Below are 13,699 nucleotides of genomic sequence, written 5' to 3'. Positions count from 1 at the left end.
TTATATTAATTTCTCAGAGTATTGTTTCCGAGTCATTTGGTAGCTTGTTACATTGAGCTCCTTGGTTTGTTTCAGAAATATGTTGTATAAAAATAATATTTCATTTCAGATTATAGATTTTTTTTTCCTTTATGTGTTCCTACAGTATTACATGAAGGAGTAAACAGAAACACTCATTTGACTAGCATAACATCTCTGATTTAATAAACCCCTATGACATCAACGCTTAACTCTGAAAATAAACAGCCCCAATTTGTTTCATCACTCCTCCCATGGCAGTCTTTTTGTGCCCTTAATAATTTTCATTGCCCTACTACAGACATCTTCTATTTCTGTTATCTCTTTCCTTGAGATGGTATGACCAGAATTGAGCACGGGATTCAATGGAGAACATGGCATCAATTTATATAATGGCATAATAATAGTTTATGAATTTGGAACATTGCTGGACTCACTGCATATACTTACTGCAGAATTCTGATCAGTTCACTAAATTCAGGGGATGACTATTATTCTATTAAGCTTTTCAGAGGAGCAAAATTGAAAGGCTAAGGGTTCCCTTTTTTTTTCTTTTCTTTTAGTTTCTACAGTGCTGTGTTTTTATTCTGAAAACAGTGTTGATAACAGGGATGTTTTCTTTATTGCTGAGCAGTGCTTAGACAGCAATAAGCCCTTTCCTGCTTCTCATCCCATCCCACTAATGAGGAGACTAGGAGTGCACAAGCTGGGAGGGGACACAGCTCTGCCCCCAGCTGATCAAACATGTCAGACTATATATATATTCACCCCAAACCATATCACATTCTGCTCGTGGAAGAAGAAGGAAGGAGATGGGGGATATTGGCAGTGATAGTGCTTGTCTTCCTTCCCAAGTCATCATTGCATGTGATGGGGCCCCGGTGTCCTGGAGGTGGCTGAGCACCTGCCTGCCCATGGAATGTGGTGACGGAGGTCTTAGTTTTGCTCTGCTTACACATATGGCTTTAGCTTTACCTCGGAAGCTGTCTTTATGTCAGACCATGAGTTTTCCCCAGTTTTACCCTTATGATTCTCTCCCCCATCTCACTGAGAGCAAGTGGCTGTGTGGGGGTCAGCTGCCCCTTGAGCTTAAACTGGGATGGGAACAATAAGTGTGATGCACTTCAGGACAGAGATAGTGCAGAAATAGTCTCTTATCTTTCCCAGAGGATGATTGGTAAGCTCCATAAATTAGAACATATCCTGGATATTCAGTGATGCTACTATGTCTTCTCCCCTTTTTTAGCCAGTAAAGAAAAGGCAGTTTTCAGAGCATTTCATACCTTGTTGCTGTGGGTGACTGCCTGTTGCAGTCTCTTTGGACTAGGTGTAATGTATACACACAACACATACTGTGCGATAATGATATGAAAATCCTATCAAATCATCACCTTAAGATAATGATTCTTCAGTAATATCTTCCAAGATAAATATGGTTTTATCTTTATCTTTCTGTACCTGCATACCTTGAGTTCTATAAATTATTGACCTGATACGTCAATCTTTCAGTGGCAGAAGACAAGCTCTTTCTTGAAGAGTGGAAAACCTAAGACACCACCCAGTTAGAGGTTTACAGAGCACACAGGTGATTAATATGTTTTGAGAACCAGAATTTGGTTGTTGATTTTTTAGTTTAGTTTTTGGGAGGGTTTTTTGCTGGTGTGGGTTTGAATTTTTAGGTTGGTTGTTTCATTTTGGTTTGGTTTTCTTTGTTTGTTTTGTCTTGTTTTGGGGATGTTTTTGCTTTGTTTGGATGAGTTTTTAAGTTTTTTTTTCCAGTTTTTTTTTTTGTTTGTTTTTATTTTATATAGGAACATGCTGGCATCTACATATTAAACCAAAAGAAAAAGACAAGATGTTTTGCCAACCCTAACTCTCAATAAATTTTATATTTTATTCTTTGTAGAGTCCATCCAGATTTTTTCAAGAATATTTATTCAAAATTCTTAGATATGCTTTTTGTAATATTTACTTAGATTTTTCTGGAGAAAATAGTTATTGGCAGCTGAGTATTTGCACACAGCTGCAGTGAAGATGTTTCTAATTTCAAATAAATGTTCTGCTTTCCTCAGGTCAGATTATTAGGCATGGGTTTTGCTCCCTGATTTGACTAACAAACTTCTATTAATTTTTTGGATGTCATATTCACAAATTGAAATATAAAGTGCCTTTATTTAAAAGTGCCATCATTTACTTTTCAGGAATATTTAATTTCAGGATTTAATCCTTGTGATCATTTGACATAAAAAATTCAACAACTAAGACATCTTTAAAAACAGAAATAGAAAAGAAACTTGAAAATCATCCCCTATCAAAAAAAAAAAAAAAAAAAGAAAAAGAAAAAAGAAGAAAGAAAGAAATAAAAGAAGATAGAAAATACCTGAAATAGATTGTAACTTGTGGTGGGGGCTAATACATGAAATACATTAATCCTATTCTGAATGGTACTGCTCACAGACACAGTTTGTTTAACACTTGCAAACCATAGATATAAAAAAGTGACTATTTCTCATCTTTTAGACACCATGGAATTAATGGATACTAATGCTTTTAAGGAACAGTGACTTCCTGCATTTTACCTTGCTTTAGCTTCTGGAAAATCCTAGGTTAACCAGTACACTTTTAACCAGTACTAGGTTAACCACTCCTTTAAAAAGCTTTAAAATCCCTCTGTTTTCTGTCTGATAACAGGGACAGTAATCGACACTCTTCATTGAAACACTTTTTTGTCTGTCAGGTGATTTCACCTTAAGAGATTTTTTCTTTTCTTCTTTTTATCCCTTACATGCATATGCTTCCATCCTCCTTCGCAGATACCCCCCTTAAAACCTCTGGCACTTCTATTTTTTTCTTAAAGTTTGGGGATTTTTTGTTAGGTATTAATCCAGCCATCCTATATTTTGTACCTGAGCTGAAATTAGCTGATATAATAAAAGAGCATATTTGCAATCAATGATCAAGTTTTTTCCATCCTAAAATACTTTGAAATGTCTTTACTTGAAGGAACCTCATATCTTCTGGTCTTGTATTCCTCCCTACTCTGATATCACAACTTTTATGTCTGCATAAACTATTGCTCTGTATTTCCAGCAACAATTTATAGCTCTGTCACCATCAGAAAAAAATATGACCATCCTGAAAAATTGTGTTACGATGAAAACATCCTCAGCATGCCTGAAGTTAGAGCTCATGAGTACAGTCAATTTACCATTGTTAATTCCATTAAGCAGGCACCACCTGATCCCTAGTAACATTTAGGGACTGCATTACACTATGACTCGGGTAGCTGTGGTGAGCAAAAGCACTGTGACCCTATTAAGAGCAGTTTTTCAAAGTTGCATAGGCTTATTTTGAAGATGAAACAAGGTATATTGAAAATATGAATGCTTTCATGTGCCAGAGTATTTTGTCTGATAGTACCTCGGAGTTGCAGTCAGAGATCAGATATCTCATGTGCTCAGCTTTGTATAAAACATACAATGAAGAGGTATTATCCAGTTCAGAGCCAGCAGAAAAAGGCGAATAGAAGCCATAAAGGCAGAGAGAAAAAGGATAACTAAAGAACAAGAAATCAGTGAGGTAATACTCATTAGCACACCTTCCTTTCATAGTCATCCTAGAAAAGGTCACATCTCAAATACTTCAGGATAAAAGTTCTAGAAACATGATCTAAAAACTATGCCTTTTCAGTTTCAATTTTTGACTGCACACAATAACTACTGTTAATTAATTAAAAGCAAAACTACCTATTTACAAGTGATCAAATACACACCAAGTTAATAATTTCGGGGGTGTTTATTTCATGAGACACCATTAAACTAGAGCTGTAAATAACACACTTATTTTATAGCAATCAGCACTGAGATAATAGGAAATTTTGGTTTCTACTGTTATGGACAAGTTTTATATATTTTTTTTTATTTCTATGATGTGCAAGCAAAAGGACGTACTCATAATCTAAATAAACCAAAGGGGTGGGAAAGCTTCTTCGGATCTACTGTTATGACATATCTCAGAGAATGAAGATCTGTCTAAATTTCAAAATGCTGTTGTAACCATTCCTGCAGAATGCCTCCTGCCAGTGCAAGATACTCACTGATCACAATTCAATGTAAAGTATGAGAAAAGAACAGGAAATTTTGATTTAACATATAAAAATGGGATACCTTGATACCTCAACCAAATGTGTAAATATAAATAAAATGACAACATAATTGCAAGAGCTTCAATTTATGATAATTAGACAGCAATTCATGCTTCACTGATGTTACACTAATCTTGTTCTAACTATTCCAGCATCATAGCTTGGATACCACATCATTCATTCTTCAGCAATAAGTGAACTACAAGGTTGGGCTGCATTGAGAATTATTACTGTTACATAAATATTTTACTAGAATTATGTTCTTAATATATATACTCTAGAAATGTTTATTTATTGCTACATTTCCAAACTTAACAAAATTTTGGGAGCAAATACAGAAAACATGGAATTTCCAGGTGAAACTCAGGCTTCTCAAATTCACATGAAAGTTTTAGCGTGGTTACAATAGGGTTCTTCACCCTAGAAATAGTTATTACAACAGGAAATCTTGCAGGAGTAATAGCCTTTGAGTAATATAAATGCTTTGAGTCTGATTCTATTTATTAGTGCAGATTCAATATAAATAAGGTCCATCTACAAGTTACATGACCAGAGGAACTCTGTCACATATGGGGTTTGACTTAAGGCGATCTAGTCTTGGAATAGATCTAAACACAATAATAATTGTACTGCTATAGTTGCACCTGAAGTCATTAACTCTGCTGAAAGGTAGAAATGATTGCATTAGTTAGTTCTGTGCCACACTTTCTTGGTGTTTTGTCCTTGAGATCTGAGTTCAAATAATAAACTCACAGAAGTATTTACCATGTTTGGAGTTATCTCAGAGGTTTTTATCTATGACCTTACCTCTGTTGCCCAATGCAGGTACATCTAACAATGGTTCAGCTTATTATGACTGGTATGGTGGACTCACCCTGATATGACTTATTCTGCAGGAGGTAGGAATTTTGATATTTGTTTAATTGCAATCAGGGCATAGTAATGGTAAGTCATAGCAATTTCTCCTTTACTTACATCATTCAATACAGGACTAACCCAAACAACTCAGTGGAAGAAACTCAATGGATGCACATGAGAAGCAGAGCTTAAAAGAAAGAAATTGCTATTGTTGTTAGATGAAAATAAAGATATTTATCAATTCCTAAAGGTGTTGACACACAGTCATGAATTCAAATGGAAGACTGTAAAGCAAATGAACAACCACAAGCTTGGTCTCTATGTAAACAGCAATTATTTGAATACAGGATTACTGTAAAGCAATAACCCTCTATCTTTTTTATAGTTCTTTTCCTCAGAAAGAAAATGTATATACTTTCTGAAGAAATATCTTTCTTATCAAGATTTAAGGCAAGAAACTATACCTTTTAATGTGATGTTACCTGTGCAATGAACAAAGATACTCTTCACCTGACAAGACCCTTTCAAATTGTCCTTTCCTTTTCACTACTAAGACTTGTACTTTTATCACTATTTCTTGTCTCAGAGCAATGTGAGACTTCTTCATTTACCTGTATCTTATTAAGAGGAAATGAAGGTAGATGGAAGACAGTGCATCCAATTCTGAGACCATTTGAAATGCTGAAATCCCATTTACGTGTGGTATTTCTCGAAAAATCAGGCTACCTTGGGAATTCAGCTGAAATCCATATATATCAAAGAATTTGATAACTTTCTCTAATATCTTGTCATTTCCCATATAATTTCCTGCAGAATAAGAGAAAATGTTTTCTCTTATTCTAGACGGACAGAAAGTAGTCACCAACACTAGTTGTAGGGTAATCCAAGACTTTTTAGAGTTTTCAGAATTACCCTGGAAAAAACCAAAATAAAATAAAACAAAAAAACTCCCCCCAAAATATATTTGTATCACATTTTATTTAATAATATATATAGGTATATATGTCTATGCATGTATATTCAGGTATGTATATGTGTAGAATTTAGACTATGTAAGTATTCATATATACCTTAATTAACATGCACAAAGTCTGCATTGTTCTTCTCAAAATCTAAAGAACCGGCATACTTTTAAAACTGCAGATGAAAATGCAAATTGAGCTGTGCTTAACTTTTTGTAGTGCTTCATTTTGTGCAGTTCTAAGCAGTTACTGGTCAGACAACAAATGCAGTAGAACATTGTCAGCCACTTTAGTACTAAATGATTCCTGACCTCCATGCTGTGTGACTGAACTAAGAACATTTTTGAGAATTTTTTTCTTGTCCTTTGTGATCTAGTTTAGAGGGGGGGAAAATTCTGAGGTTTATTTTCAAGTTTTCTCTGGATGCTATGGTGAGAAGCATTGCTTTTAATGGGATTATTTTGTGGCTGGGCATCAAACCTAGCTTGGTTTTCTAAACTCTTTTCAGAGAAAGACCTCTATTCTCTCTGAATCTATTGCCATTACCCAGAGAGTGTAAGTCCTCTGGGCCAAGTGTTTCCAAATCTGGCATTTACACTAGGTAGGACTAACTAACAGACTTGTGACTTCCCTATGACCTGGGTCTCCCTTGCAGCTGTAAACCCTCCACCCCAAACCATGTGTGTGGCTGAAAGTCAAGGAGAGACATTTTTTTAGTCTGCCAGAGTGATGTTTTTATAACCTTATGCTCAGGTTTGTGTTGCATGCCTTTGATCCGTCCTGACTTGGAAATATCTGTGGGCTATTGGGCCAGTGTTGAATAACCAGTTGAGTGCAAAAGGCAAGTCTGGCTTAGCTACATCTAGGATGCAAGACTCGGAACCATGTCCAGGCCTATTTTTTCGTAGAATTACTTAATTTACTCAAAATAATAATTTAAAAAAATATCGTGGGAATACAGTTTAAAATACAGTGTACACTCAAAGAGCAAACTAGGCATGCACTTTATTTAGCATTATGGCTGTATCTGTAGCTGTATTCTATTGCAGGATGGGACAAATCGTACCCCAGGTGTCCTTGTCCAGCTCTTCTGAATACAGAGAAAACCCATACAATAGTTTAAAAGAGAATATATTTTCAGTGACTGGAGTTCAGTGAGCTTAATCCCACCTGGTGAACTGGCATGCATAGCAGCTGTTATGAAAACCTCTCTCTAGTCAAATCTACCTGCTTGTGCAGCTCAGCTGTAATCAGTTCAGCCAGCAGCTGAGGAAGGGGCTCAGTCTCCAGGTCATTAACCTCCCAGCAGTACATCCAGGAGTGGAGATGCTGCAGAAAGTGCTTACTGGAAAGTTTACCCTTCTGTTGCAAGTAACACCACCACTGTTACTCACACAAACCAAGCACGGCTCATTTCAGCAGCCATAAATAAAGATGTATGAAGTTTTGTTCTTATTCTCTATGGTCTCCGAGTGTTCCTCATTTCTTGGAGGCTCTAACTCGTGAAATCATTGATTTGGGTACTAGTCCCTTTTGCAATCCACAACACCACATGTCCCATTAAGGGAGCAACAGGCTGTAGCCAAGAGACCAATGGAGCATCTCACTATTTCCCATTTGAAACGCTCCTTGCTTTGCCTATTGTTAATCAGCAGAAAAACTTGCTGTCTCAAAGTGAAATCCACAGTTGTAAAGTGAATCCTCAAATGCTTAATGGCAAATGGAAAAAAAGAACCCAAACATTTATGGTCATTTTCCAGGGGTTTTATTTGTATATTTACTTCTTAACAGCAGACTGTCTAGAGTAGTTTAAAATTTTAGACTGAGGAAGTAATCACATTTTAATTGAATTATTTAAAGTTTGCAATTTGTCACATCTAGCAGTAATTTGAATTACTTAATAAATTGCTTTGGTGTCATATTTGAATCTCATTTTGAGTACTATATTTCTTAAAAACTTCTGAATTGATTAATATTAAAATGTGAGTGTTCAAATCAAGCAATTATTTAAGCAGTTAATGAATTAATGGGAGCTTAGAAATAAGAAAAATTAATGTCAGCTAAACAGCATTAGAGTTTGACCCTGAAATTCTTCCCAGTCAATATCTTTGCTGTATTCAGTGAAACTATTCCTGGAAAGAATGACTTTGCATATTCAAGAAATAAAAGTTATCCACTCTAACTGCTTACTTACTTCTGAGTTCTGTGTCTGAGGAAACATACAAATAAGTAGAAATTTTTGGACTTAATTGAAGAACTCCAGCTTTCCAGGTAGCAGTGTTTGAAAAGGTATAAGGAATTCGAATTAGTTTTGCATGTATCATTGTTTAAATTGAAGGAATTATGCTTGCAAGCATTCGATGATAGTTTCTGAGTTGTTTCATGGGAAGATAATCCAAATATACATAGCCTGTAAAGATAAAAGTTGTCATCACCTAATTTGATTTTCTGTATAGCTAAAGCTAGATAATACAAGCAACATAATTGTTGCTTGTTTTAAACCCAATAAAACAACCAGCAATTGTTGGTTGTTTAAATCCAATAAATATTTCATTTTGTAAGGAAGAAGTAAACATGTGCAGACATGAAACAATGGCATGTTTGCCTGAAGTAGGTAAATTCAGAGTAAATAAGCAAAAAAAACAGAACTGTAATTTCCAAATCTAACATGCCTAGCATCTAACTCATGGCATTATGCTAAAGTTCTCTTCAGAGAAGTTGAGCAAATTAAATGTACAATGAAAGTGGCCTTAAGCAACTACCTAGGGGAAGAAATTGATTGCCTAATTTTAACTAAAAGTCAAACAAATTAGTGCTGAAATCCTTAGGGACACTTAATGATCACAAGGGGGTTGGGGTTACTTAGTGGTAGCAAAGAAGATTTAGAGCATTTCCAAGCTTTCACTGTTTTTCCATTATATGAAGAACATTTGTTTTATCTCTATTAAGCTTCAGATCTCATAGCATTAATCAGCTTCCACTTAACTAGTAATTAAGAGACAGAACAGTACAACACAATCTAAAATTTCAGAGTGCTCTCTGTTTCTCACCTTGCTTCATTTTCTTATAGCAGAAAACATCCTCAAAATTTCCAAGGCATGAGCACAGCACATGTGTGAATGAGGCAGTGCATCTGGCAATAACTGAGATCTCCCTTTCATCATGGAGTTTATCAATATTCAAAAGGAAGTGCTCTTAGCACAAAAGAAAAAAAAAAGAGGTTGAGGTAAACTGGAGGTACTCTCTGACATCTAGACCAACCCTTCTCATTAAGACAGCTCTCTTTCATGCTGTTCTCTGTCAGGGCTGTTCCTCCTGTGGAAATTCAATTGCCAGTAAGTCTGCAGGTGACACCAATCTGGGAGGGCACTGAGCAAATAGACAGACTCAAGCTGTGGAGTGACCTGGTGGCAGCTGAGGCTGCAGGCAATGTCTGGGAGATTCAATAACAATAAACATCTGTCTAAATACTCATGAGGAACTTGATATATGAAGGTTTGAGCATCTGTGGTACTATGGGGTAAGTTGTGCAGAATTAGGGGACTAATTGGTTTCTATTTCTGCCTTAAAGAAATCTAGAGCTAATGACATCATTGCTTCCAACCTCCTCCTAGCTACTACACTTCACCTCAGGTGAAAAATAACAGAAAAACCCACCCTGAAACCTTGAAATTGCCTTTCCAGGTCTGATGATTCTATTATCTTGGGAAATGTGTTGCCAGCTTAATCTTATGTTTGTCGGGTCTTTCTGTTCAAACATGACTTTTCCCACCCTCTGATAATACACTGCTGTTAGTTTGACTTTGCTACAACCCTGTCTTTCTGTCTAAAATGCATTTCTAGACAAATTCATGTCTTCCTTCATCTGAAATTCTCTGCCACAATCTGCTATTTACAGTCATCTGACAAGCAATTGGTTCATTCTCTGTGAGGTAAACAGCAGATGTGTAGCTCCTTTATCCCAGAAAAAAAAGAAAGCAAGATATTTTCACTTCTGTATTGGGCCAGGACAGAGAAAGACCCCTCTATTTTGTTCCTATTTCTGAAATATTTTTCATGAGTTTTGGTAAATCTTGTAAATACATTAAACTTTGGATTTCTCTATGGAAAGGCTATGCTCACACATACATATACAGATTTATGTATAGACTTGGATATACATATATGGAGTTGTACAGCTGGTCAAATTTTGCTTCAAAGAATATATTTTTATAATACATGGGATAATAATTTTGGGATGCCTCAGAAAGTATTTATAAATTGTGTGAAAATTAAAATTTACTCTGTTGATGCATGATGGGACTGTGGAATAAGGAATAAGACAGTAGAGAGGAGTCATTAACTTAGAGAAAGGAAAACTGGGATGCATAAAACCCCAGACTCTCCTTATCTAGCAGTTCTTCCAAGACAGTAAGTTTGTTACTTTGTCTGCATCTCTAAAGAGAAAAAGCAAACCACTGGGTTTAATGCACTCTAGTAGAGTTAAGTGACATATCTGCCATTTTACCTTTCTTAATTGCAAAAATCTGGAGATCGGGGGGAAATGGCATTGAGAACACATATGGGTATTACATTGCTCCTTTGTGTGCAATTCCCTGCTTTGTTGTATACTTCTCTATAACCTCAGGGAGGTGAGTCATAGCATTCACATTTTTAGAGACATTTTAGACACTTTCCTAGTACTTCAGATGCCCTGAGCTTGGAAAAGTTCATGTTTAGAAGTAAATAAGTAATTCATTCAAGTTTAGTTTATTGCCTTTCTCTTTCTGCATACAATTAGTTGAAGTCATATAAATATTTAAGACTATGTATATAGAGAGATAGATACTCCATAGAGATTACTTATAAAGAGTGATTCTAGTTTCTAAAAGGAGGCTTGAGTGGAAGCCAGGCCTATGACTCAAAACACTATGTCATGTCAGTGAGCTGCCTTTGAATTTCTGTTTAAGCAGGAGACCATATTATGAAATTATTAAGTCACTCAGCTGCAAGTAGGAGCCCAGTGTACTGATCCATCTGCTTAGGATAATTCACAGGTTTTATTTGGAGGTCATTTCACACCACAAATCATTAGATCAGAGATTTTAAAGGCCTCCTGCCCTTTGCAGAGTAGATGAATGACCTCCAGGCTAGCAAATATGGCTAGTTCAGTTCAGCACACATCCTCAGAAGAGGAGCTGGTTCTCTGTACTAAGAGCAGATACAGACAGCCTACACTCAGCCTGCAATAGAACAAGGTTCAGAGCTCCCTCTGCCAGGTGACATTTCCCACTAACTGGCTGCACAGCCCTGCATAACACCAATGCACCCACATCTAAATACTCATGTGTAATGTGGTCATATGTGAACACCTGAGCTTTTGTGGTACTGCAGGAAAAGTCTACATAATCACAGAGTAATTTAAGTGAGAAAACATAAAGGTTTAAGGTCGTTGAGTCCAGACATCAACCAAGCACTGCCAATCCACCACTGCACTATGTTCCTCCATGCCTCATCTGGACATCTTTTAAATACCTCCAGGGATGGTGACTCATCCAAATTGCATGTTTGAACAGCACGCAGTAGCAGATTAGTCAAACTGAAATATATACAGAAAGAGGTGACTAGTGGCTTACTCTTACTGCAGCTCTGTTATGAAAGCATGGAATTAATGACATCACTGCGTCCAGCATCCTGACTGCTATATTTGATCTGCAATCAAAAAACCAACAACAAAAAATAAGAGAAAAAAAATTAAAAATTGATACCTTGATAAACTGCCTTTCCCAGTTTGATGTACTCTTCACACATGTAAGAAGCCTAGGTACCAAAGTGGCATCCAAAATAATCAGTCTGCTAGGGGCTTCTATTCCCTTTTGCTACTAAAACTCTTATGCTAGTTGTCAAAATTGGGAAGCCAAACTTCATCCCATTACAGATCTTTACTTTGCAATCCTTAATAATAAAGAAGATATAACTATACTTTCTTGAAGAGCTGAGTTTTAATATATTTTTAAGAGTTTCTTTTCAGTTGCTTTTTGTGTAGTTTTTTCTTTTTTTTTTTTTTTGTTACTTCATCTCTGTATTTTTATTGTTTTTTCTCTTTTAAATAAAATTGCTACTAATACCTCACTGGTAAAAAAATTACATGCAATCAAGCACAAGCTGGTTTAAAAAATAGATTTATGCTAAAATCACATCTTTTAAAATAAGCAATTCATTGCTCTAATCAGTTTTTCTTTCAGCTTTTCTACCCCTTACCATTAAAATAAGCAGGATTATTAAAGTGCAAAAGCTTAGTCATTAGCAGATTGCTAAAATGCTTCAGTGATTGACATCTGTCTTTTTCTATATTAGCAGCTTAATCTACTGGTATGGCCAATCAAAACAAAAACAGGTTGATTATTTGGTGAGTGCTTAGCTCAAGCAGGCAATTTAACCTGCCTGTATAATCAGAACACTGATATACTTTTAGAGATCACCCGATAGAAGAAAACTGAAAAGTTCTGAGGGCTTGCAAATTGTTGTGCCATTGGGTTTGAAGCAGGTATGTGAGCTGAAAGTCACAGTAAAAACCTGCCACTGTTTTGTTCCTAACCAATAACTTTAATTCATTGTGTATGTATCTACATAAAACACCTTGAAAGAGGATGTGAAGTTTAGTTTTGTTCCATAAGTTTCCCAATTGCTCTCCTTCCAAGCAAAAGGAAGAAATAAAGGCATTTAATTGAAGTTTAGTTTGCCTTCAGAGTGATTCCTTGGAGCTACCTTATTGTGCTTGTATTTTCAATTCCAACCAAAATGACCTTACATTTTGTAAACAAGGCCTTTGAAGAAAGAAAGCAGTGTTTTCATGTTAGTTCACTGCCAGCTGTTCTGCCTTTCATCTTTTTTTCTATTACAGAGCTCTTACAAAGGAAAAAAACAACAGTAGAATATTTATAATTGACAGTACACATTGACCTGCATCTCATGGTTAAAATATTTAAATCAGCAGCATGTCAGATACAAGTGAACAATGCTACAGTAAATTAGGAGCAGCAAACCTTTTCAAAAAGACTGCAAAACCTTTTCACAAAAGTAGTGTGATAAAAACTTGAGCCCTGGATGCTCCTTAAACCAAAATATATGTAACACTCTGAAAATGCCTTTAAATGGAACTTAATTTAGTAGTAGTAGTTAAATCTCTTTCTATTAGTGTTCCATGTTTCATCTAACTGCAAATGTGTAGAAAGCATTGGTTGATTAAACTTTAGGAAACTGTCAGTATACTGCTGCACTGATATAAATTGAGGTGATGAGCACAGGGCTACATGCAGGCTGCATATAGTGTACACAGCTACCATTTTTGTACTTAAACCACTAAAATTTACCATGTGCTGATGTATAATCTAAGCTACTCTCTCTCCCCAAAATTGCTTGGCTTAACCCTCAAAAAAAAAACCAAAAAAAACCCAAGAAATGTTGTCTCCTTCACATTTGAAGAAGCTGAGTATACATATGTGCTAAATTGTTAGTTTTTAGATACTTAAAATACATACAGTTTAAAATACATTAACCAGGGAAAAAAAACAAAAACAAAAACCATGAGAATATTTTATTTGATTGCTGAAAAATTATTATCAACAAGATTCCAAGTATGTCACTTTTTAGATCACTAAAAAATTCATATCAAGGTAACATAAAAGTGATAGGTACAATCAGTGATCCCTACCTAGGTAAATCCCTGACCTGGGAA

At 35.7% G+C, this 13,699-nt stretch overlaps 1 protein-coding gene across 38 annotated transcripts in view; it reads left to right on the top strand.

Annotated features, from left to right (window-relative positions):
• Positions 1-13,699, top strand: part of TENM4 (teneurin transmembrane protein 4) — a 1,535,912-nt gene that overhangs the window by 509,442 nt on the left and 1,012,771 nt on the right. For 4 of the 38 annotated variants that reach the window (XM_072936969.1, XM_072936913.1, XM_072936874.1 and 1 more), the window contains one exon: positions 4,988-5,061. The exons of 32 other annotated variants lie outside the window; for them this stretch is intronic. The gene's annotated coding sequence lies outside the window, so the exon portion shown is untranslated. Of the gene's footprint in view, positions 1-1,527; positions 1,604-4,987; positions 5,062-13,699 lie in introns of all 38 variants that reach the window. 2 more of the 38 variants (XM_072936918.1, XM_072936882.1) reach the window with 1 other exon arrangement.

This window comes from Taeniopygia guttata, chromosome 1, assembly GCF_048771995.1.
Source record: "Taeniopygia guttata chromosome 1, bTaeGut7.mat, whole genome shotgun sequence".
NCBI classification, from domain to species: Eukaryota; Metazoa; Chordata; class Aves; order Passeriformes; family Estrildidae; genus Taeniopygia; species Taeniopygia guttata.
Note: the sequence above shows the minus strand (reverse complement) of the source record. Positions and strands in the feature narration are given on the sequence as shown.